Genomic DNA, 26,681 nt, shown 5'->3' on the forward strand with positions numbered 1-26,681 from the left:
AAATCGCAAAAGGGCGGGAAGATATATAAAATTTAAATTGTTATTTCGGTGTATGAAATCTAAAGCTCAGAACCTTTTGTACACCTAATATATATATATATATATATATATATATATATGTTACAAATTTAATAAAATAAATTTAATTATTAATTAATAAGACAAATATAGTTATATATTTTTCAATGAGTATATTTAAAGTAAATATAAATGTATTAGAAAATGATGAAAAGCAGGAGCGTAAATAAATAAAGAAAAAATCCATTCTTAACCATGTATGCAAAAAAACCTTTATTTTTAATATAAGAAAATGACTTATTTTTAAAATACAGAAAATGATTAAAAATTAACTTCAATATTATTTGTTTTGTAACTATTCTATTATTACTAGTGAGTATATTTTTTATTTCGTCAGTTACAAGTATAAATAACATTAAAAAAAGTAAAAAAGTAAATGTAATAAAGGAAAGTACTATTATTATAATAGCAATTTTATTGCAGTTTCATTAACAGATTACGTACATATTGTTGCTCAACGGAAACCACGAGAAGGTGATAGTCTCTTCCGTCAAAAAAATGTTTGTCTTTGAGAAAAATATATGTAGTGTCCTTCGTATCCTGGCCTATAAAGATATTGGACATAGTGAATGTCGTGAAGAATAACTGCATTGACAATACATGTATACAATACATACATATATACATGTGTTTTCATTTATTTAGTAAAAATGATAAGGTAAAAATTAATATGAGTAAATGGAATTAATCATGTCGATAATATCGACTTTTTAAATTGTAGATCGTTACCGACATTTCTTTAATTCCGTTTAGATGGCATTAACGGATGGCCGTTGGAGTTCGTCCTTCGCTTTAGGATCCTCTTAATACGTCCAAAGGTTTATATCAATGTAATCGACTCATGTATGGAGTGGTATCGGCACCTGCGATTTGGCAGAGAACTATTGAAAACATTTTGAAAAATATTCCAGATATTACTGTATTTTTTAATAATATTAAAATTGCAAGTAAATATAAAAGTAGAAAAATATTTTGTATAAAAAAATAGAAAAATATTTTGAAATTTTGGAATTAGTTTTAAGTCGTCTATTGGAATATAATGTTAGAATTAATTTAGATAAAGGTACATTTTTAAAAGATCAAATTTCGTATTGCGGGCATATTATTGGAAAAAATGGCATAAAAAAAGAACAAAAGAAAATAGAAGCAGTAGAAAAGTTACTGAAATCTAAGAATGTATCGGAAATCCGAGTTTTCATTGCTTTGATAAATTACTATGGGCGATTTATAGAAAAGTTGAGTGATATTTTAAACCCATATATTTAAATCCATAAATAACCCATAAATAAACTATTAAAAAAGAATATTCATTTTAAATGGACTTTGTATTGCGAGAAAGCCTTTTAACGCGCCAAACAAGCATTTTATAGTGATAAAATTTTAGTATCATTCAATCCAAAACTGTAAATTGTTTTAACACTGATGCTAGTCCATATGGAGTCGAGGCAGTATTGTCATGTATATATCCAAATGGAACGGAACGAGTTATTCAACGAGTTATGCCTCGTGTACATTAAATGAAACGCAAAGAAAATATACCCAGATAAGGAAGTATGCCATCATTTTTGGAATTAAAAAGTTTCATAACATACGATAAACGGTTTATATTACTTACAGATAATAAGCCTATTACGCATTTTAAATCCGGATAAAGGATTACCAGCATACAGTGCGATGCGTATGCAACATTACGCAGTTTTTCTTCAAGAATTCGATTTTGAGATAAAATATAAAAAAACTGATAATCATGGAAACGCTGACGGATTTTCGCGACTGCCGATTAAAGAAAATTTTATTGCGAATTATGATACGTTGGATGTATATACAATCGAAACTGTGGATATGTTACCGATTAAAGTGAATAAAATTCAATTGGAAACGTCAAAAGATACAAACCTTTAAAAAATAGTAGAAGTATTAAAGAAGAAATGTTTAAAAAAGTTGGGTTTGCAAAATCGTGAATTCGCTCTAATAATGGAATTTTGTTAAAAAAAGAGTGGTAATTCCAAAAATTTTAAGATATAGAATTCTGAAAGAATTACACTTAGAACACATAAGAATAGTAAAAATAAAAGGTTTGGCTAGAAACTATGTTTGATGGCAAGGAATTGATTTAGATATCGAAAAAACTGCTCGAAATTGTAAAGAATGTTGTTGGGTGCAAAATAATCCTAAGCTTGCGCCATTACATCATTGGAATCCTACGGAATGAAGCATTCAAAGGATTCACATGGATTTTACAGGACCATTTTCAGGTCATAATTTTTTAGTTTGTGTGGATTCACATACAAAATGGTCTGAAATTTATGTGATGAACAATATTACTGCTACTAGCACTATTAAAAAATGTCGTGAAATTTTTACTAGATTTAGTATCCCGCACGTTACAGATAATGGGAGAACTTTCATTTCTCAAGAATTTCAAAATTTGATTAAAATAAATGAAATTATTCATAGATTTACGGCTTCTTATCATCCGGCTACCAATGGTGCAGCAGAAAGATTTGTACAGACATTGAAACAATGGCTACATAAAACAAACGTAATGAAAGATAATGTTAAAAATAGCATTCAAAAGTTCTTATTCCATTATCGGATCACCCCAATTCCGGAATTAAAACAATCACCAGCCGAAATGATGTTCGGAAAATTGTGAAATCGATTAGATTTAATTTCTCCAAAAGAATTTGAAGTTAAGGAAGGATATATAAGATGCAATGAAACAAGAAATTTTCAAATTAGAGACAAGTAGCCGCGCGTGAGTATCTGAGTAAAGATTTAAAATGGCGTTTCGGTACTGTACATAAAAAACTATGGAAAGTTACATTACTTGAAAAACTAGAACTAGAAGAGGGTAAAATTTGAAAAAGGCATGTAAATCAAATACGTTCAAGTGAACAAGATATTAATGAGAATAAAGCGCAAGTTAAGACAGATATTTTTAATTATACAAATCCGGATTTAGATCTAATAAAATCTAATTCGGGTGGAGAGAGACGGTTACAAACGATGAGAGCATTAACGCATTCGCGAGAGAGTAATAACGCTCACGCAGCAGCCGAGGAAAAGACAGAGGGGAAGTCATACATAGATAGCGTTGCCTGTTGAGGAGACGATCAATTCACATGAGGGCGATCAAGTTCGAAACGAACGTCCCAAGCGAAATAGAAAAGAACCAGATCGGTACACAGACTTTCTATTTTCGTATTAGAAGATGTAATTACCGTAAAGATTGGGTTCAGCTAGCAAAAAAAATTATTAAGATTAAATACTAATCTCTTTTGTTATTTACGATTATTATAGAGGATTGTTTATTCCATAGAATTGAGGAATTTTGTAAAAAAAAGGAAGAGCTGTTATGTATGTTCATAATGATATGTTCATAACCGCGCTTAGAAGCGCCACGCTGATGCTTGGCGCTACGCGATTTCGGAGCAACTCTCACGTTCGTGATTGTTCCGTGCGTGGGGGATTCCGTTCGTGTTTTCCGTGGGGCCACGATTCTGTTCAATAAGTTCCTTATTTACCATAAATATATATATCTTTGTGTTATAATCAATCAACTGGTATAATATTATTATTCTTAAATATAACACAATCGAATGTGAGAGAAAAATAAAACACCTAGAGCGAGTGGAACGCGAGGTGCTGGAGCAGTGCAGCCAGGTCACTACCTTGGAGTATTTCATGTGCAACGATGCGACGAGTACATCGAACAACTCGAGGAACTTAGCCGAGTTAACGTTCTCGATTCACCGTTGCAAATAGACAATTTGTGATGGCGAGGATCGCGCGATTCGCAGGTGCAAAGATACAATTAGAAAAATATTTTGTGTACGTTGATGGCGAGCACCAGTAGAGACGATGGATCTCTCGTTTGGCGCGAGATTGATGATGGCGTTTGAAAGCTGTATATTGACTGGTGTGATGATTGGTGGATAATGTGGACTATATCGAGCCGCGACGATTTTTGGAAGACGCTGGTGATATATTGCTCGAGCGAGTGCGAAACGCTATAGAAAGACATACTAGTGTGAAAGTGAACATCGTATTCAACGGTGAGTTTGTGGCGGGCGATAAATGCGCCAATAAAAATATAAACATTAAAAATAGTGAACTCTTTCAAGTGTCAAATTTGGACGAATGGTACGAGCAACACATCATCGAATGTTGGCTCGAAGAGTTTTAGGAACGCGACAGTAGATGGGAGCTATTGCGAATTCTCAATTCTCAATTTCAGTAAACATAAACAAAATCCTCTACACGTGGGATGTTACACTAAGTTACCGCGGGAAATAATATTAAAGCGAGCGATGACACGCATTGTTTCCGGATCAACGTCCGGAGACAATGCGTATTTCGCGTGATCGGTGGTCGCAGCTCTACATCCGGCCGAAAGAAATAAAAATCAGGAATCGTCATATCCGCATTATACAACGGTTTTGAATCTTTAAGACATTACGTTTTCGATGACGTTGAATCAAATTAAAAAGTTCGAACATTTCGATGACATTAACCATCTCCATTAACATTTACGGGGGGCTTCGAGGGAGAAAGAGATTCTCGATACATCTAACAAATAAGAAAATGGAGAAACACGTAAATCTGTTGTACGTACAGAATTCGCGCGATGACAACGCGGGGCACTTTACGTGCATTAAAGACCTGTCCCGCCTCGTGAGCTCGCAATTGAATAAATACGTATACAAGAAATATTTTTGCGAACGGTACGTATACACATTTTAACAAATTTCATTATTTCTCTTATAAATTATTTATTAAATACTTAAAAAATCATATTTTCCTTTTTTTTGCAGATGTTTATATTATTTCAGTTTACCTGAAAAATTGCAGTCGCATACAGTGGATTGCGAACAGATAAACGCCTGCGCCATCCGATTGCCGAGCGAAGACGACTCACAATTTAAGAACCAACAAATAAAGAACGATTTCTTTTCATCGTATACGTGGACTTGAAGTGCGTACTACGGCGAACGGAAACGGAAGAGGAAAAAGACACGTCGTACACCTATCAGCAACACGAGGTATCTAGCATCGGATACTACGTGCGATGCTCGTACGATGACGTGTTATCGGCGTATCGATTTCATCGTGGCGAAGACTGCGTGGTTCGTTCGGCAACTCGAAGAGTAAAGTTGGCGCATCGAGTAAAAATTTTATTATCTGCGAATGTCCCCATGGAAGCGTTGTCGAGAGAACAGTGATCATACCGTAGTGTGACGCGTTGTTACATTTGTTCAAAAATTATTTGCGTCGGACGATACGCAGATACGCGATTATTGCCATCTTACCGGTCGTTATCGTGATCCCGCGCATTCAAATTGCAATCTAAATTATAAAGATTCATATTGAATTCCCGTAGTATTTCACAACTTATCCGGTTATGACGCGCACTTTGTCATCATGGAAATAGTTACGGCATTCGAAAGCAGAATCGACATGCTGCCGATAACAAAAGAAAAATACATTTCGTTTACAAAACACGTTAAAGATACCGCCGAGAAATCAGATTCACCAAATTACGTACAACTATGATTCATCGATTTGTACTATTATAATTTTTAAGTACCAGCCTCGAAATTGGTATCTTTTCTAACAAAAGAGAAATTCAAAATTTTACGTTTTCCGAATTTTCAACATTATCAAACGAAGATTTTGACTTGTTCATGTAAAGATCTTTCCTTAAAAGGTTTTTTTCCAAATACGTGGATCGTGCGGACAAGCTGCAAGACACGCGCCCACCGCACGAATCATTCTATAACTCGTTGACCGGTGACACGGTATCGAAGAACGAGTACGCGCGCGTCGCGAACATCTGGCAGCGGTTCTCTATTGAAACCCTAGGCGAGTACAACGATTTGTATTTAAAAATATCTTATTATTGGCCGGCATTTTTAAAAATTTGTATCGCAAAAGTTATATTGAAAGTTATATATCTCGATCTCGCTCATTACTACACATTGCCAGGTTTCACATGGGACGCCATGCTGAAACATACGTGTGTAAAATTTGAATTGCTCGCCGACATCGGTATGGTTATGTTTATCGAGCGCGGCATACGCGGTGATCTCAGTCAATGTTCCGGCAAATACACGCAGGCTAATAACAAGTACATGCGTTCGTACAACCTGTAGAAACCGCCGTCGTATTTGATGTACATGCACCGGCAGGAATGGTGTCCTGCGCTCGACGCGCGGCTGCTACACATACACACGAAGCGCGTACGTCGTGTCTTCGCGGAGCGTGAAAAAGACGCGGAGCGAAGGGAAAAAAGAGTAGCGGCAATTCGATATTGCATCCTTAACGCAAGACGCACGATTGAGAGAGAAAGCATAATCAAACATGATACCGATTTCGGTGTCCCTTCGCTGTCTTACACACTCGACGCTAGTGCGAGTGAGAGACCGCGGTGTCTCTATACGTCGCGTTTTTCTTTCTTCTATCTCGTTCTGATTAATTATTGATTATTTAATGATTATTTATTTATTTAATTGATTGTTTTAATATGATTATTAATTGTTTAATTATGGCGTAATAATTCTTTTATTATTATTAACAACCGATATTAAAAATTAAAAAATAATGAATTTTAAAAAATAATGAATTCGCGAAATTTTTTTATTATTTTTTAAAATAATTTTTAATATCGGTTGCTTCAGATAGATGTAAGACATTCAATGTAAAAACCTGCAATGATAGTTATAATTTTACACATAACTTTTTTTAAAATATATAATAAAAGAATTATTACGCGATAATTAAACAATTAATAATCATATTAAAACAATCAATTAAATAAATAAATAATCATTAAATAATCAATAATTAATCAGAACGAGATGAAAGAAAGAAAAACGCGACGTATAGAGACCCCGCGGTCTCTCACTCGCACTAGCGTCGAGTGTCTGAGACAGCGAAGGGACACCGAAATTCGATATCACGTCCGATTATACTTTCTCTCTCAATCATGCGTCTTGCGTTAAGGATGGAACATCGAATTGCCCCTACTATTTTTTCTCCCCGCTTCGCCATCTCCTTCACGCTCCGCAGAGACACAGACGTACGCGCTTCGTGTATGTGTGTATGTGTAGCAGCCGCACGCCGAGCGCAGGACATCATTCCTGTCGGTGCGTGTACTACGACGTGAACAATCTGTACGGATGGGCGCTGCCCTATGCCGAATTTCAATGGGTTAAAGATATCGCGAATTTTGACGCGAGCGCGATCGCTCCGGATTCGCCTACGGGTTATATTCTCGATGTCGATCTCGAGTATCCGCATAATCTGCACAACCGACACACTGACCTACCTTTCTGTCCGACATGCGATAAACCACCTGACAGGATAAACTTCTCGCGACGTTATATGATAAGAAGCGATGCGTCATTCACTACCAACCTGCAGCAATGTACGCACCACGTCTTCATATCGCAAAAATACACCGCGTACTATGCTCAATCCGCCTGGCTCCGCGATTACATTAAACTCAATACACACTTTAGAACGTACGCAAAAAACGATTTCGAAAAAAATGTACAAATTGATGAACAACGCGGTATTTGGTAAAACAATGGAAAATGTTCGGAATCACATAGATGGAAATTGATAACAAAATAGGATAGACGATATGGCGCGAAGATAATGATCGCGAAATCAAATTTCCACAACCAGCATCTTTGCAGAAAATTTAATTGCCGTCGAACTGCATAAACTCGAGGTGAAATTCAACAAGCCGATTTATGTGGGTATATGTATACTTGACATATCGAGAATCTGCTTGTACGAATTTCACCACGAGTATATGTCACCGCTGTATCGCGATAAAGATCATCGACACGGACAGTCTCATATATCACATCGAGTGCGATGATGTGTACGAGACGATGAAACGCGATACCGCTAGATTCGATACGAGCAATTATCCACCGGACAACGCATACGGGATGCTTCTCATGAAAAAAGAACCCGGCTTAATGAAGAATGAAAATAACGGTACGATAATGACGGAATTCGTCGGACTCAGAGAAGATGTACGCGGTGAGGATTAACGATAAAAAGGACAAAAAGGCAAAAGGTGTAAAGTAACGTTGTAGCGCGAATAATACGATTCGACGATTACACGCGGTGAATGAAGAGATCGAAGTGACTTGTCGCCAGTCATGTATAAGATCCAAGTTATACACCAAGTATTAGATATACAAAAAAGTTCTGAGCTTTAGATTTCATACAACCGAAATAACAATTTAAATTTTATATATCTTCCCGCCCTTTTGCGGGTTTAAAACGTTGACATTTGGCCTTCTAAAATGCCATAAGGTTTGGCGTTTGATACACATAACCTCAAAAATCAGTACTGTTCACGATGGCAACAATACAATAACAAAAGAGCATATTCGATTTTCCATCCACTTCGCGTTTCATCTGAAGAAAAATGCTGCTGAAGCCACTGCAATGATTTGTGCTGCATATGGAGAGAACGCTGTAAGTCATACTACATGTAAAAGATGGTATCAAAAATTTCGCCAAGGAGATTTCAGTCTTGAAGATGAATCGCGTGTTGGACGCCCTCAAAAGATTGAAACGGACGAATTGCAAGCACTGCTGGATATAAACTCTGCGCAAACTGAAAAGGAGCTTGTAGAACAACTTGGCGTTACGCAGCAAACCATTTCCGTATGTTTATATACAATGGGAAAGGTTTAGAAAGAAGGCAGATGGGTTCCGCATGAATTGTCCGAAGACAACAAAAATCGTCGGCGTGACACTGCACTCATTTTGCTTTCAAAGTTCCGGAAAAAAGATTTTCTGCACAAAATCATTACAGGCGATGAAAAGTGGATTCTTTATGATAATCCTAAACGTAGAAAATCATGGGTTGACCCTGGTCAACCTTCGACATCGACGCCAAAGCCCAATATTCACGCCAAGAAAGTTTTGCTCTGTATCTGATAGGATTGGAAATGTGTGTTGTATTACGAGTTGTTACAATCGGGTGAAACAATCACGGCAGACCGCTACCAACAACAATTGACCAATTTGAGCAATGCATTAGAAGAAAAGAGGCCATTTACTGGCCAAGGACGTCGTAAAGTGATCTTGCTTCATGACAATGCTCGACCACATGTTGCGAAAGCGACTCAGGATCATATTTTTGCGTTAGGCTGGGAATTTCTCCCGCACGCGGCGTATAGCCCAGACATGGCGCCTTCCGATTACTACCTATTGCGGTTGCTGCAGCATTATTTGGCTGATACACATTTCGTAAGATTTGAAGAGATACGAAAATGCATTGATGACTTTATCGCTTCGAAGCCGGTAAGCTTCTATCGTCAAAAAATTCGCAAGCTACCCGAAAGATGACAAAAGGTCGTTGATACAAACGGGGAATATTTTACTGATTATTTTTTTGTTTGTTTTTGAATAAAGATTGAATTTTACAAAAAAAGCTCAGAACTTTTTTGTACACCTAATATATACAGTGTTCGAGTCGAAAATCGCTTTGAGTCCGTACGATGACAAATGATACATCATATCAGATTTGACGGAGACATTACCGTGGGGACATTGGCGGATTCCGTCGTAATATACATGTATATATAATATACATATATTTTTATATTTTTATATAAATATATGTATGCACATATGTATGTATGTACGTATGTACGTATGTACGTATGTACGTATGTATTATACCCGTATTGTACATTTTATACGTTTGATAATTTTTTTGTAGTAACAATGTACAATTTTTTATATTTGATATACATAGATTATACATTTTATATATTATTACATTTTATATTATATGAATAGATGTAAAGTATATAATATTGTATATATATATATATATGAATAGATGTAAAATATATAATATTATAATACACATGTAGTTTTTTTACACTTTACAAAGATATAATTAAAGGAAAGGAATAATAAGATTGTATATAAGATTTATATATGTATATTTATTTTTAATATATTATAAAAATAAAAAAATGAATTAAATCACACTGTTTTTGTTTATCCAAGAATTGTGCGATCTGTATCCAAATCACTTGACATAAACCTTGTCTCCTTTCCTGCGCAGTACTTTCTCCACGAGATATACATCTGAATGAGTCGCGCGATGCAATTCGTGCTCGTAGAACGCTCCAGCGACGGCTTTTCCGCGACAGTCCTCGAGCAAATAAGATACGGGATTAGTATGTTGCACTTTAACGATCTTAAACACTTCGGTGGTTCATTTAGCATGTAACCTTTTTCGAAAACTGTCTGTACTTGCTCACGCGAATTGTCTACTTTGAATTTTGCTGGACCTGTGATCTTTATCGTGGTGTATACCGTGTCCAAGAGTTTTTTAGCGATCGCGGAAGTTACGTCAACGGGTCACATGCCGATAATGTGATGCTTGCACACGTTGTAATCTGACACGAGACGCGGTAGACCCATTTGTAAGTGCCGTTCATCGTAAACATCTTCCACATGTTGTTCTTAAGTGTGCGATTATATCGCTCGACGATCGATGCCTTCAACACCGTATACGTGGAATAATGATTAACGTTGCGTTTTTTCAAGAGTTTCTGGTTACATCGGCGTTGTAAAACTCCTTCTCCATATTTATTTGCAAGTTTTTCGGACAACTTCCGCTCTTTCGAATTATCTTAGCGATAGCGTTAGCCGTCTCGCTTCCGACCTTGCTCTTGAGTGACACAGCCCCACAGGCGTACTTGCTCAATGCATCGATGACGATGAGTATATAATGATGACCTCTGTTAAAACTCGAATATGACAATGCATCTTGATATCAGCCTGCCATTCAAAAAAAATCGTCGTATCCCCGAATTATGACACGTCTTCGCGGAAAATTTCTTCTCGCCGGAGCGTGCAATTCCTCGAGTATCATCACCTCTCGAAGGTAACATTTTCTTCACGTCCATCGAATTTTAACGATATGTTTAATAGTAATATATATAAATAAGATATATTATACGATTTAAAATTGTTTTTTTTTCTCACCGACGTCAATCGACTAGCTCGTCGATATACGATTAATTTTGTAACGGTAATTTTGTTACGTCTCTGCGCGGTCGGATAATGTACGGTATGAAAGCGGAAATGTAGCTCAGGAGCTCGGAAATGCTCGTCGGATGCCGGGTTCGGAAAAGAATTTGCAGGCGCCTGGGTTTGATTAAAATAAAATAATTAAATTTATTCTAAAACAAATGTTTGCGATAAAAGGTGGTTTTTACTTCTCACAGTGCGACGTCACTCGTGCACGCTTCGTCTGGATTTGAGATATTCGCAGCGCTGTTGGACAATGAATACGACAGCGTATACTCGCGGGATAGCGCGTGAGTCAAATACGCAGCGCGTTGCTAGACAACTACAGACCCGTTCGTGACACGTGTTTTCGCGGGTATACAATGAAAAGTCCGAGAACACTCCGACTTTTCGTGTGTGAGACACCGAGGATACCAAGAGAGTTTGATATCCCTGTCGGAGGGAGAAAAGTCCGAGAACACTCCGACTTTTCGGATGAGAGGGAGCGAGAGTACCGCGAGCGCCCGGTATCTCGCAGGAGAAAAATTCGAGAACTCTCCGACTTTCCGGGCGGAAGAAAACGAGAATACTGAGAACGCTCGGTATTCCGTGAAAGAAAAACCCGAGAACTCTCCGATTTTTCGTGTAAAGATAGAACGTGAATACTGAGAATGCTCGGTATTCGGACGAGAATGATTCTCGCGTTGTTCGAATCGGACTGGTGATTCGAAAACGGACGAGTCGGATGATCGGACAGATCTGGTTGTCTTTGCAAAATTTACCGGGTTTATATATCCATTTTTGTGTTGATGCGTCAATTTGTTATAATTGTTTAAAAGATCAGCTAATCTATCACGCCATCGGTGCGTGACCGATCAGTGGCGTGCGTGTATTGTTCGGTCGCAATCGGGGATGTTTGAGCGGCCCCAGATAACATGGGCCGTATAGCGCGCGTTTAGTAACGGAGCTCTCACATATGCTCCGTTACAATTTATAATAATGCCGGCTTCGCGAAGTTTCTCGATAATCGACAGCATCTCGTTGTTGTGAGCGTTGTGACTTCAGCTATGAGCTCGGTGCGAAGCGTCGAGCAATCGCAGTCAATCCACCAGCTCGTTGGGATCGTTCTAATGTACGTAATCGATCTTGTCGTTTAACTTTATGGTGGATGGTATATTGCCAATACCTGCATCCTTTTTACTTTTGCTTTTCTTATAGTAGATACGAGCGGAGCGATGATGTTAATGTATTTGTATCCCTTGTTGCCCATGATGGGATTATAGACTGTGACCACGTCTATGAGCATTCGTTGTTAATAGTATATTTTTGTTTGTTTGTCATCTTCGGAATATAGCCTTATCTCGAAGATTAATTCGTATAATCTTGGTGTACCATTGTATCTCACATTGTCTATGATTATAAAGTCATCTTTGTCAATATCAAACTTTTTGTTACCGAGCATCGTACCACTTTTATCGAAATAGACACCGTCTATACACATTATCGATTGCTTTATCTATGTCGTCACCGAGAAGAAGACCCACGTCCTTTTATTCCAATTGTCCTAGTTGACCATGAAGCATCTCACGGCTTCCTCTTTGCGTTTGTAGAGTCTGTTTGATAGTTGTTTTCGATTCACTGACGTCTTTTGTTTCAAAAACATCTTCGTTTCGCACAAACGACGGTATTTTCAGTTTTTTAGATAATTTTTTTGGCAGTCCTTTCAATAGTTCTTTTGGTGTAGATTCGTCAATGAATCTGACGTGAATGAATCTAACGTGGCGTCCAATTGTTTTGTACGTTGCTTTTTAGACGGCGTTAATTTCAATCATTCAACATCCGTCCAATACGAATCCCTATTAGTTGTAGTGTTATCATCATCATCATCGATGTCTTCATGTTTTTTTTTTCTTAATACCGATATCCTTTGCAACATTGATTTCTTTTTTAATTCGCTGAGATTCCTTGATGTTTTCAACAATCTGTTTTAGGTTCGACGATGAGCTTGAAACGTCTCTCCACACTACATCTTCAGCTATTTTACCAGTTTTCAAAGCGCAATATTTTTTGCGAATCGAATCGCTCGTTTTCGCAATCTGTTTCGCTATTTTCTCGCGATCTTTAATGTTATCCATGTTGCTTGCTTGACGTATCGGCATTGACTAATCGCATTATGGTATCGCGAACGTGTTAAATTATTTTCTGTATTATCGTCCGTATTGATAAGCGAACTGTCCTTATCTATCACTATAAATCCATATTCGCACTGCCAACAATCGCCGCATAACGCACAGAATTCATTGTATGACATATCGGTATTCACGTGATCGTTGTAAACATGTTTCAAGTTGGTACCTGTTTGAATAAGATCAGCAGGTTCGCAGCATTGTCGCGTATTAGATGTTTAGATATTCTCACGTACGTCAGAAATAGAAGCAAGCGACGTTCGAGTGGCCCATCGAGAAGTATTCTCTTACTGCATTTTGCTTATCGCATGTCGTTGAAGACAAAGATCGAATTGAGACGTGCCTTGCTCGGTGGAATGACGTTATTGTTGTTGGAGAATGTAAAATAGCTGATTTCGTCGATCGAAGTCAACAAAGTTTCAAGATATCGATATTTTGGTTGTTGCAGCGATTTCGAGTATACGTTCTCAAAATACTGTGCGGACTCTCGAGCAAACTTATGAGAACGTTGATTTTACCGTAATTCGATTACCGCAAATAATGGTGCGTATATATACTCAATAGCATTTCACCGTGCTTGCGTTTCGTCGCGATGTCCCCCATTCGCGCTTTCTCATCGCAGTTCGCGACGCGTATCAGCGGTTGCTGCACGAATTTCATGTTCGCATTGCGTTATCTAGGCTTCGATCGAACGCCTACTTATAGGCGCGCGAAACCGCGAATTGTTCAGTTGCAAAAATGTATCTTGTACTGTCGCATCCCTCCGATATTCGGAACTTGAGCGCTGAACGCTGAGTTGCAATATATACCGAAAGTCGTACTATCACGCGTGTGCGCTGATTATATCGACCACGTGTGGGACAGGCTTCCGGAGTAATAAAGATTTGGAGGTTCGAATCTATCGTCGCTGCGTTGAACATTATAACCAACCGTGACAACGCACGCACATCGACGGTTTCGCATCGAAGATAAAGGATTGTAGCGTATGTCAGCAGCAGCAACGTCAAACGAAGGCTGCGTTGGAGGTCTGCTCAATCGAGCGATAAACGCGCTTCCTTTTGAGTTACATATTCTTGGTTATCAATTTTGGCCTGGGTACTCGACTAAAGAAGCAATTAGCCAGAAGTGAAAACAAGGGCATAAATCCACTGGACGCGGCGTGTCGTAAACACGACATTGCGTATTCTCGGAGCAACGATCTCGCCGACAGACACGTGGCGGATAAGGTACTCGCCGATAAAGCCCTAGGATGCGTCATCGCGAGAGATTTGACTCTGAGAGAGCTGCAACTGCAATCATTTGAGTAGCGATGAAAACCAAGACCAAGATTGGCATGGATATGAAAGCGAAGAAAAAATAAAAAAAAAAACGAATACTTCCAACGGCAAAACGAGATGGCGCGTTACCGATTCTGTCAACTTTCGATGCGTTTGAGTCCTTAATGGCGGAGCGGCCAGCGTGGCGAAAGCAGTAAACGACAGGAAAGCCGCGCGATGTCAGTTCGATGAACTGTAACGTCACAATTACGCGATGGAAACGCGTGGACAGGGACTGTATTTCGCTCCGTACAAACGCGGACGAGGTGTAACAGCGAAAAAAAGAAAAAAAAACGCCCAAGAGATAATAAAAGTATCTACGGGCGTAACCACCAATGTACAATTGGACCAGCTGGCGAGGCGTATGCGTATACCATACTTCAGAGGTGTTTTCGTGCGTAACGCGTTACCGATTAGCGGCGCGTGTCGAAAGGAGAGGGATATTGTAAATCTGGACGACATGATGGATCCCGGTACTCATTGGAGCGTACGCAAAGAGGAACGATCGCGTCGTGTATTTTGACAGTTTCGGTAATCTTTGATCGCCCGAGGAACTGATGCGATATTTCGGAGACAGTGTTACGATGATAGAGTACAATCGAACGTCCTATCAGACGTACGATCAGAGCGTCTGCGGACAGCTGTGCCTGTGATTTCTCCAAACGGTCGACGTGCATGAATTTAAAAAGTCTGATAAAATGCCGCGATGTCTCAATATTCGTTGAACGCTTTTTCTATCATGTCACTGATACTTACACTGAGCGGGAAGAGCAACGTTCTCACGGCAAACTACTTTCCAGCCATAAATTTGAACAATGATGACTATCAACATGGTCTAACAATTTTAGAAATTTTAGAAATTTATCACACGATACCGAATGTAAACGCTTCGAACAATATATTTTATTTTGGCAAAGGGCGTAGAAATTACGATTCCCGAAGGATTGTACGAACTGCAGGCCATAAATAAATTTTTGACGTGAGATTTTGCGGAAACGATCGCGACACGACGCGCCTGATAATAACGGTGACCCCGCGCGCAGCGATGACAAGATTGGGGAATACCCGATAGTGCTCCGCGCAAATTACAACACGATGAGGTGTGAGATTAAATGCGTCTACAAAATAAACTTTAATAAGCCCAATAACATTAGATCACTATTAGGTTTCTCGAAGCGTATACTGCAACCACGAAGGTGGCCTGAATCTGACGTGTCGATCAACATAATGAATGTAAACATTATCCGTGCAACGTGACCGCGGGCGCGTACAGCAACGACAAAAGTATGCACACAATACTATGTACACTTTGATACTGAATTTTCGCCGAGCGTGCCGCCAGGATATAAGATATCGGAAAGGCCGCTGCAGATCATTTACTTGCCAGTCGTACGGAGCATTACGGAGCTAACAATACGCATTATTGACCAGAACGGACGATTGCTCAGAAGAGAAGAGATCACCGTCAGATTGCACGTACGACGGCAACAGTGATAATGCAAGCGTGACATTTGAGATGCTCGTATTGAATGAAGCGAAGTACACACAGAGAGATAACGCATTTTTACAAAGAAAACACCGATTGACAATACTCATTCATCTGACTGCATCAAGAAGAAGAAGAAACTCAACGCGTCGAATATTAAATTTTTACAAGCTTTAGGACTCGCGATGCGCAATTTGTGAGATAACTGACATCCTAAACATCGAAGACGAGCTAATTTTCGACGATCGCATCGTCAAGATTGAAACTCATGCGTACAATCCATTCGCCAATATAACGTTCGGGTACAGCGATGAGATAAGATTACAGCAACAGGATCTGTACACATTGCCGTTTCTATATGTCAAGGGAAAACTAACGAAGAACAGAGTTGTCGATGGATCTGATGTGGTGTTGGGAAATATTTTTGTCGCGTACATGTTCGATGAGATTCAATACGAGCTCGATGGTGTGGAGATTGATCGTAACAGAAACATGGGCATAATTAACACACTCAAACACTACGTAACGACGTCATTCGACAGAAGCGTGATTCTGAGAAATGCCGGGTGGGATACACGTACAATGCGGATGGATATTTTAAAAGAGATAGTTTTGTGTACCTCTCTACGCATTTTGGGATTCTGCAAGGAATACAAACACATAGTAATCAACGCTTCACGAATTGATATGATCGCGTAATGACAACAATTGCCTGATAAGAAATTCGGCCTTCTCATCGACTTATTCAAGATACAATGGCGAATGCCGCACATTATTGAGTGAAATAAAAAAACTATCGATGCTGCGCACTTTGGAGAGCAGACGATACTTGAACATAGCTTTTCGCTCGTGGAATCTACACGAGTTTTCGCTGTTACAGTGTACAACCAAGCATTCGTGGGCATATGTATAATTATATAAAATAAGTTTATTTTTATTATTTATTAATATCTAATTGATGTTATAAGCATAATTTGATATTATTATATGTATGTTATTCAAATTTAAAATATAAAAAATTATTTATACATATTTAGTAGATATTAATTTAGTTTAAATAAAATATTTTTTTTACAATAAAAAAATTTGTAAAATTATTATAAAATTAAGTTTTACTTTTTTTTATAAGAAAAGTACAATGGAAAATTGAATGAAGTAATTATTATTGAAAATTGAAATTAATTATTTATATTAAGTTTAGTTTAGAGATATAAAGATGCTAAAAATTATTTATATGAAAATGAAAAAAAAATTAATTAAGATTTAATTTATGTTTAGTAAATTTATTTTAAGAATGAAAGGGGCCATCAAGATCGCTACTCAGCACGATACGTCATCTTCACTCTGCAAATAGGCCGAAAGACCGTCATGATCGAAGACACGAGCCGATTCGATGACTGCATTGACCAACATGAAACTCTATCTGAACTCAGAATGTTATCCATACGATGATATGAATTTGGATTTCGACAAAAACAGATGGTCTGTGCTATACGAAACGTACGCGCGTTTCTGTAAGGGTTATTATGAGTTACTACGAGTATCTCGAGCAGAGTCTCATCGTCATGTCTTTTTTACATAATGGCCCATTCGTAATCATCGATTGCTCTCGACAAAACGAATTTATAAGAGCCCAACCGTAGACGTGAGATTACAATTTGAGGCTAAGGAGAACCAATGAATATCACCGCGTACTGTCTCATTATACATGATCGCGTGGTTCAGTACAACCTGTTGACCAATGTCCATTAATATAATATTTAAATGTAACTTTTATTTTGTCTAAAAATTATTCCGTGTTTTGTAGGAGAATTTATATTTATCAATTTTTTTCTATATTTTTCATCCTCTTTCAACTTAAGTTCTAATTCTTGCAAAGCCACTTGATCTTTTAGTGGAAAGTTATATTAAATATCGATGGTGTCGATGTCATCGAGATTTTCAGATCGACGAGTTTTGTGATCCAAATCCCTTTTAATATTTTCTAATATTTTCTTTTGTCCTTGTTTTAGAGCTCCCATTTGCAAATCGAGCGAAATTAATTTGCGAATGATGAATCGGTAATACTCTATAAGATCTAAAACAAAAAATTTGTTTCCACATTGCTAATTCAAATGATATCATTTGTATAAAAGATTTGATATCAATAAGTGGCGTCAAGTTATATATTTTAAAAATGACCTTTTTAAAAAAAGGTAAAAAAGGGTGTCAAATATAGGTAAAAAAGAGTGTCAAGTATGTGCTTGAAAAAAAAGAAGAAACTGTTGTACCAAGTTAAAAAATGGAGTCTAATCGAATATATTATCTTTTACTTTAAGGAAATACAGCCTAAATGATACATATCTCTATATCTTCATTGAAGAATCTCTTTACTCTAACCCATGTGGTAGCACTTTTAATTTAAAAAAAAATTATGTTACAAAATTATTTCTTTACTTTAATCAATGTGGTAGTAGTTTTAATTCTTTAAAAAAAAATTATGTTACGAAATTACCATACCTAACTCAATTCTAGTTGTTGATTAAACTAAAAAATAAAATCTAAGTGCTAGTATCTTTGTATTTTCATTGGTCTTACTATTCTAACCCAAGTGGTACTAGCTACTTTAATTAAAAAAAAAATTATTTCCGCATTGCCAACTCAACTCAAATGATATCATTTGTATAAAAGTTTTGATATCAATAACTGGCGCCAAGTTATAATCTTACTATAAAAATTGTGTTAAAGAAAATCGAATCTAAGTTATACGTATCTTCATTAAAGAATCTTTCTCTAATCCATGTGGTAATAGTTTTAACTCTTTATTTGAATTTTCAATGAAGAGTCTTTCTATTATGATCCAAGTGATACTAGCTTTTAATTCTTTAAAGAAGACTTTGTTTCCACCTTGCCAATTCAAATTATAGTAATAATGTATAAAATTTGTATAAAAGATTTGATATTATATAATAATTAGCGTCAAGTTATAATCCTATAAACATTGAGTTAAAAGTCCACCTTATATATTTCAAATTATATATTTCATTTGTAACCCAATAAATATATAATAGATGGTTTTAATGTGATAAATTTGATAAATTTCACTTTTATCCTTAGAATCTTTGCACAGCGGTTTTGTATAACCTTTAAAAAATGCAGGAACAAAGTTTCAGCAACCGAAATTTAAAATTTATAAATTTAAAATTTATAAATTTTTGGACGTATCATATAGTTCTATATCAAAAAGTGCGAATAAAAGTTGTTAAAAAAATAAACAATAAATTATATTTGTTATGTCAATTAATTATGTCTGTAGATTTATCATATGTTTAATATGTATCATATTAAAATTAAACATTTTTTATACATTATCAGGAGACACGGTAGTGTCTCGGGTGTCAAGTCAACCGAGAACACTGCCGTGTAACTTTACGCGAGTCGTCGAGGTTCGAGCATCTGAAATTATCGAATCTCAATAACGGCTATACTGATCAAGTTCTAAGTAGGCTTGATCGATAGCTTGAGTTCGACTTGCATAATAAAAGTATTTTTATTTTTCTGCTACGTGCCCTACAAGCAGAGATATTGCTACACAAAATCCGATTTGGAAATTTTTACTTTAAGAAACGTCATTATCGTCGCCTTTGTACGACTGCAACGTCTGTCACGAGATGTCATTATTAATCTTATCGAGCGGATTATCAGACTGATAAGTCAGGGTTATTGTAGAATCTAGCGAATCAATATTCGCTGAGTCCTGCAGTGACCCTGATTTATCGGCCTGATTTATCCGCTAGGTCGATAAAATTGATTGATGTAAACACGGTAGTGTTTTTGGTTAGACCTCTCGAGTATCAATATAATAATAAATACGCGTATATTAAAATTAGAAAGGAAACATTAGCAGTATTAATAAATTGCATACTACTATTATTCTTTTTCTGCACGTCCGAGTGGTGGCCAACGATGTTGACGTTCGCGGCGAGTTTGACAATTTGTAATAATTTTGGAGTGTAACTCATGTTTGTGTCTATACTTTGCAGGTAAGTTCTATTTTTCATTTTATCAGAGAACAAAGATATTATTCTTTTATTCAATCTTATCTACATCTTATTTACTCTTATTATGTCACTCTAGAAAAATCAGTTCCAAATCGAATAAAAACGAAAATTTGTCAATTAAAAAAATAACATATCTAGAGAACTATACATATTGTTGCGGCCGTGCGGTATTCCGTTCGGCGCTGCTAAGAAATAATCAATATCAATCGATAAGAGTTCGAATAGAGGATCGGCCCTTGGCAACGCGTCGTTCTCCGACTGTTTTTTTAGATTTGACGGCCGGATTCTGCGGTGGCCGGACGCGTTTCTGTACCGTTGGTTTAATAAAGAGCGAGTCTTTCTTAAAACAGTGTTCTTCCTTTCCGAGAGCGCTCCGCCGAGTATCGCGATCACGGGAATTAACGCCGCGAACGCGACAATTTTGGGGGCTCGTCCGGGATCGAATTTTTCGATTCGTGTGTGTGTGTGTGAGAGAGATAATGGCGGAGCGACAAACAGAAGAGACGGGGACTGGACAGGAAGAGGCGAAAAGTCGGAGAGTGATCTCTGCGAGGAAAAGGGCCTGCACTCGAGCGGAAGGACCGGAGGCGTCTCCGAATTTGGAGGAGATTCTTCGCTTAACGCTGGAGGAGCTTCGCTCTCTGAGGGAGGAGCGCGCTCGTCGAGAGACAGAAACATTTTCTATGCCCGGTCCGCAGGAAGAGATTTCGCAACGTCCGATATCAGGCCAGTCATTTCCTTTTTCAAATTTTAATTCCGACTTGAAACTTAAGCCCGATATTTATGATGGTAGTGTTCCGTTGCGCGAATATCTTACGCAATTTAATTTAATTGCGCGGGCGAATAATTTGGGAAACGCGGAAAAGGCTGTCGTATTAGCGTCATGTCTCCGAGGAAAAGCGCGTGCGATTTTGGAAGGGGGCACGGATTTTGAGAACTCTCAATTTGAAAATTTAGTCGCGCGTTTAGAACTACGTTTTGGAGAAAATTTATCCTCGCAAAATTATTATTATCAATTTACGAATCGAAAACAGAGATTCGGAGAAGATTTAGCTGCATTAGGCTCGGATATCGAGCGTTTATCTCGATTAGCTTATCCTGAATGTTCTCCTGGAGTTCGTGACAAAATTGCTTGTTCTCAATTTGTAGTTGCATTGTCTGATGTGAATGTTAAACAGACATTGCAGCTAGAAGGGTTAACGTCTTTGAGGGCTGCGGTAGAAAGAGCTTTGGCTATTAAAATTATTAGGGAGAATTGTTTAAAAGAGCGGAGAAATTTTAATTTTAAGGAGGTTAAAGATTGCTCGAATTATAAGAGCAATCCTGATTTGAACGGGTTCAAAGTAGAATCTCGTGGAACGAGGGGATTAAATTTTATGAAAAAGAAGAATTTTAAAATTCAAAAGAAACAGGAATGTTGGCAGTGCGGAAAACAAGGGCACTTCCGTTCCGAGTGTCCATCACTTTCTATTTCACAGCAGGGAAAATAGGTTTTGTCGAACTTACAGGGGCGGGCTCGACAAATGGAAGAAATGCCCCGGGTGTTTGTAGGCGTTTTGAGAGAGCGTGTGAAAAATCAAGAAATTTTGTTTTTCAAGGCTCTCTTAATGGGAAAGATTGTTTTTTTAAATTGGATACGGGCTCCGATGTGACCTTAGTGAGTAGTAAATTTATAGGGAGAAAAGGGAAGCGTTTTTCAGCTAAGGAAGAAAATTTGAGATATCCTACGGGGGAAAGAGTCCCGATTAGTTTTAAAATATTTGCTAAGATAAAGTTAGGGAGATTTGATTTAGAGTTACCGATTTTCGTTGCCGATATTGGAGAGGATTGTATTTTGGGCGCGGATTTCTTTTCACGAATAGGGATGCAAACTGTTATAGAATCTTTTCTCCGTGGAGGTCATAGGGAAGATTTTTGTCGTCGAATTAAGCAAGAGGACGAAGCTGTGCCCGCGGAGTTGGAAGAATTCTTTAATAATAATTCCCGAGAGTTGGAGGAAGATCAGAGATTAGTTTTCGCTACATTGTTGCGAGAATTTCGTGACGTGTTTTCGGAGCAAGCTGTTGCAGGAAAGTGTGAAGTTCTTCAACATAAAATTGAATTAATGGATTCTTGTCCTATCAAACAGGCTCCTAGGAGAATTCCAATTCATATGCGTTCAGAAGTTGAAAAAATTATGGAGGACATGAAAGAACAAGGGGTAATTGAAGAATCTTCAAGCCCTTGGGTTTCTCCAGCAGTTTTGGTAAAGAAGAAAGATGGATCTCTTAGATTTTGCATTGATTTTCGGAAATTGAATGCGGTTACGAAAAAAGATTCTTATCCGCTACCAAGGGTTGACGATCTTCTTGATCAGTTATCGGGAAATGCCTGGTTTTCTACTCTAGATTTGAAGAGTGGTTATTGGCAACTGAAAATTCGTCCCGAAGATAGGGAAAAGACTGCTTTTTCTGTGGGGAATGGACTTTGGCAATTTGTTGCGATGCCTTTTGGTCTGTGTAATGCCCCAGCTACCTTTGAACGTCTTATGGAACGGGTGTTACGGGGTTTACTTTCGAAAATTCGCCTGGTTTATTTAGATGATGTGATAGTTTTTGGCAAAACCTTTGAGAAAATGAAAGAGAATTTAAGAGAGGTTCTTCTGAGATTTCGTGCTGCGAAACTTAGTGTTAACCCAAAGAAATGTGATTTATTTAAGAGACAGGTAAAATATTTGGGTCATATTGTTTCTTCTGCCGGGATCACTACGGATCCTGAGAAGACTGAAGCGGTCACTGAGTGGCCAGTTCCTCAGAATAAGAAACAGGTCCGGAGTTTTCTTGGATTTTGCTCTTATTATCGGAAGTTTGTTAAAGGATTTTCTTCAATTGCGAAGCCTCTATTTAAATTAACTGAGAATTTGACTAAATTTGAATGGACTGAGCAATGTCAAGAAGCATTTTTGAGGTTAAAACAGGCATTAACGTCTGCACCTCTTCTTTCCTTTCCGAAGGGGGAAGGAAAGATGATTTTGGATACGGATGCTTCAGGTTTTGGAATAGGGGCGGTACTTTCACAAGTTCAGGACGGCTGTGAGAGGGTCATTGCTTATTATAGTCGAGTTTTGAACAAACCTGAGCGGAATTATTGCACAACAAGAAGAGAGTTATTAGCTTTGGTAGATTCGATGAAACATTTTCATCATTATTTGTACGGAAAGAGTTTCTCTATTCGAACTGATCATGCTTCTTTGAGATGGTTGATGTCCTTCAAAGACTTGGAGGGACAATTGGCTCGTTGGATGGAAAGGTTACAACAATACGATTTTGATGTTGCTCATCGAAAGGGGATTATACATGCACATAATGCCGATGGTCTTTCGAGACGCCCTTGTGTAGAAGAAAAATGTAGATTCTGTTCTAAAGTGGAAGTTCAGAGAGGGCTTTTGGAGGATAAAGTAGTTGCTCGTATTGTTTTGCGTGAGGATTCTTCTGAGGATTGGCGAAGGGCTCAAATAGAGGATCAGGAACTGGCAATGTTTTTACTTGCGAAAGAAAATGATTTGCGACCTTCTTGGGAGGAAGTTTCTTCGAAAGGATTGTCAGCCAAGATCTATTGGCAACAATGGCATGCCTTGGAAGTCCAAAATGGGATTTTGCATAAGAGATGGGAGGCTCCTAATTTGAAAAACAGTTTTCTTCAGTTGATGGTCCCGCGAAGCAAAGTGAAGCAGATTTTAGAAGAAGCTCATGATACTCCTTCTGGAGGGCATTTCGGGATCAATAAAACGCTGGAAAAGATCCGGAAACGTTTTTATTGGGCAACCTGTAAGAAGGATGTTGAGGAATAGTGCAGAACCTGTAAGATTTGTATTGCGAAGAGGGGTGCTGCAGATAAGGGGAAATCTCCTTTGCAGATCTTTAATTCGGGAGCTCCTTTTGAGAGGATTCAGATGGATATTTTAGGCCCGTTACCTGTTTCTTCTTCAGGCAACAAGTATCTCCTAGTTGTTGTTGATTGTTTCACTAAATGGGTAGAAGCTTTTCCTTTGAAAAATATGAGAGCTACTACGGTAGCAGAAATTTTTGTTAATCAGGTTGTTTCTAGATATGGGGTCCCGTTGGAACTTCATACTGATCAGGGAAGGAATTTTGAATCACAGCTCTTTCAAGAATTGATGAGAATTTTGGGAATTAGGAAAACGAGGACGACCGCTCTTCATCCTCAGTCTGATGGTCAAGTTGAAAGACAACATCAGACGATTTTACAGTATTTGTCAAAGTTTATTGAAGAGAATCAAAAGGATTGGGATCGTTGGATTCCCATGTTTCTTCTTGCCTATAGGACCTCTAAACATGAGGCTACAGGCGTAACTCCTTCAGAATTATTTTGCGGAAGAGATCTTACCTTGCCGATGGATTTGCTAAGAGGTACTCCTCCCAGTTATGGTTTTTCCGAGTCAGCGGAGGAGTACGTTCGAAATTTGCGGCAGAAGCTGGATGAAATTCATCAGAGAGTAAGAGAGAGATTAGAATCAAGGTCTTTGAAGATCAAGTGCCGCTATGATCGAAAGGCTAGGCATCCCGTTTTTGAGGAAGGACAGAAGGTTTGGTTATTTAATCCTCATCGTAAGAAGGGTAGGTCTCCCAAACTACAGAACGATTGGGAGGGGCCTTTTGAGATAATTAAGAAAATTAGTGATGTAGTTTTCTGTATTTCTCGTTCAGGTGGTCGGAAAAGCAAGGTTGTGCATGCTGACAGGTTAGCTCCGTATAGGGAAAGGGAAGAATTTTAAGTAGAGATTTTCGGGGCCCGGTTTTCCAATTTCGACATTACTTTTATTTCTTGTTAATTGTTTTGAGTTACTGTGTTCTGTTTTATTTTTCTTTAAGCTTCCTTCCGTCGTGAGAAGCGTCGTGGGGAGATCCTCGAGCCTGACCACCAAGCAAGATCTTCAGGCTCGTGCTTCAAACTGAAAAGAAGTCTGCCTCGCCCCCGGTTTTCCGAGTCGTGGTTTTTCCGGGGGACGATGGGCGAATGCCGAGGCAGGGGCTTAGTGTGTCTTTTAGAAAGACGAAAGGGTCCACGACGATTACCCCCACTTTGCCCGAAAAATAGAAGAGAGAAGTGCGCAAAGCTCAAGACGAAGAGTCAAGAGTGAAACGCGCGAGAATTTCAAGAACAAGATTCTTCTGAAGAGTAGAGAAGACTGGGATTGGAAGTAGCGGCGCCCGGTAACCTGAGGCAGCAGCCCAGGGTAGGGCAGGAAGTCGCAGGAGCCCAGAAGTCTTTTCCTAAGAAGAAGTTCTTGAAAGAGGAAGAATTGTCGGGACGACAATTTTATGAAGAGGGGGGCAGTGTTGCGGCCGTGCGGTATTCCGTTCGGCGCTGCTAAGAAATAATCAATATTAATCGATAAGAGTTCGAATAGAGGATCGGCCCTTGGCAACGCGTCGTTCTCCGACTGTTTTTTTAGATTTGACGGCCGGATTCTGCGGTGGCCGGACGCGTTTCTGTACCGTTGGTTTAATAAAGAGCGAGTCTTTCTTAAAACAGTGTTCTTCCTTTCCGAGAGCGCTCCGCCGAGTATCGCGATCACGGGAATTAACGCCGCGAACGCGACAATATATTATAATTTTGAATCATATTTCTAATCAACTATTTATTATTAGACAATTACATACATATATATATATAATTGCAAAATTTACAAAGAATTTAAAGATTGATATTTGATAATTTCCAACTTATATTGATCTTAAACCATTTAATAACAATATATATGTGTGTATATATATACACATTGTTTGATCGAATTGCATGGATGATTATTTAAGTTTATTATTTCTTCCAATATATATATATATATATATAGAATATATGAAATAATAAGATTACATGTTTATTTATTAGGTATATATATATATATATATATATATATATATATATTGTCGCGTTCGCGGCGTTACTTCCCGTGATCGCGATACTCGGCGGAGCGCTCTCGGAAAGGAAGAACACTGTTTTAGGAAAGACTCGCTCTTTATTAAATCAACGGTACAGAAACGCGTCCGGCCACCGCGGAATCTGGCCGTGAAATCTGTAAAACAGTCGGAGAACGACGCGTTGCCAAGGGCCGATCCTCTATTCAAACTCTTATCAATTGATATTAATTATCTTTTAGCAGCGCCGGAAATACCGCACGGCCGCAACAATATATATATATATATATATATATATATTAAGCAAAATATCATAGTTATATTTAACAAAAATAAATATTGTTTATAAAGAAAATGCCAATTATATTTATTATATAAAAAGTATCAAGCATAGGCGCACTTCTCAAACAGATGCTTAATAAAATGCGTGATGTCATTAAAAAATTACTTTTTTAAAAAAAGGTAAAAAAAAAGGGTGTCAAATATAGGGACGCGCTTGTAATAAAAAAGATATTGTTGTACCAAGTTAAAAAAATAGAATCTGACAATATCTTTTATTTTAAAGAAATAGAACAAGAATAGAAAGTGATACA

General features: G+C 37.9%; 1 protein-coding gene and 1 long non-coding RNA gene across 10 annotated transcripts in view; both read left to right on the plus strand.

The window, feature by feature from the left end:
• Window positions 1-5,562, plus strand: part of LOC148934825 (uncharacterized) — a 43,238-nt gene extending 37,676 nt beyond the window's left edge. Inside the window, exon 2 of the long non-coding RNA XR_016140928.1 lies at window positions 502-5,562. This is a non-coding gene — a long non-coding RNA (uncharacterized LOC148934825). The remainder of the gene's footprint in view (window positions 1-501) is intronic.
• LOC105432862 (uncharacterized) overlaps window positions 1-26,681 on the plus strand; it is a 552,262-nt gene that overhangs the window by 472,034 nt on the left and 53,547 nt on the right. The window lies entirely within an intron of this gene.

Source organism: Pogonomyrmex barbatus, unplaced genomic scaffold (assembly GCF_055798465.1).
Source record: "Pogonomyrmex barbatus isolate J1 unplaced genomic scaffold, ASM5579846v1 scaffold7, whole genome shotgun sequence".
NCBI lineage: Eukaryota > Metazoa > Arthropoda > Insecta > Hymenoptera > Formicidae > Pogonomyrmex > Pogonomyrmex barbatus.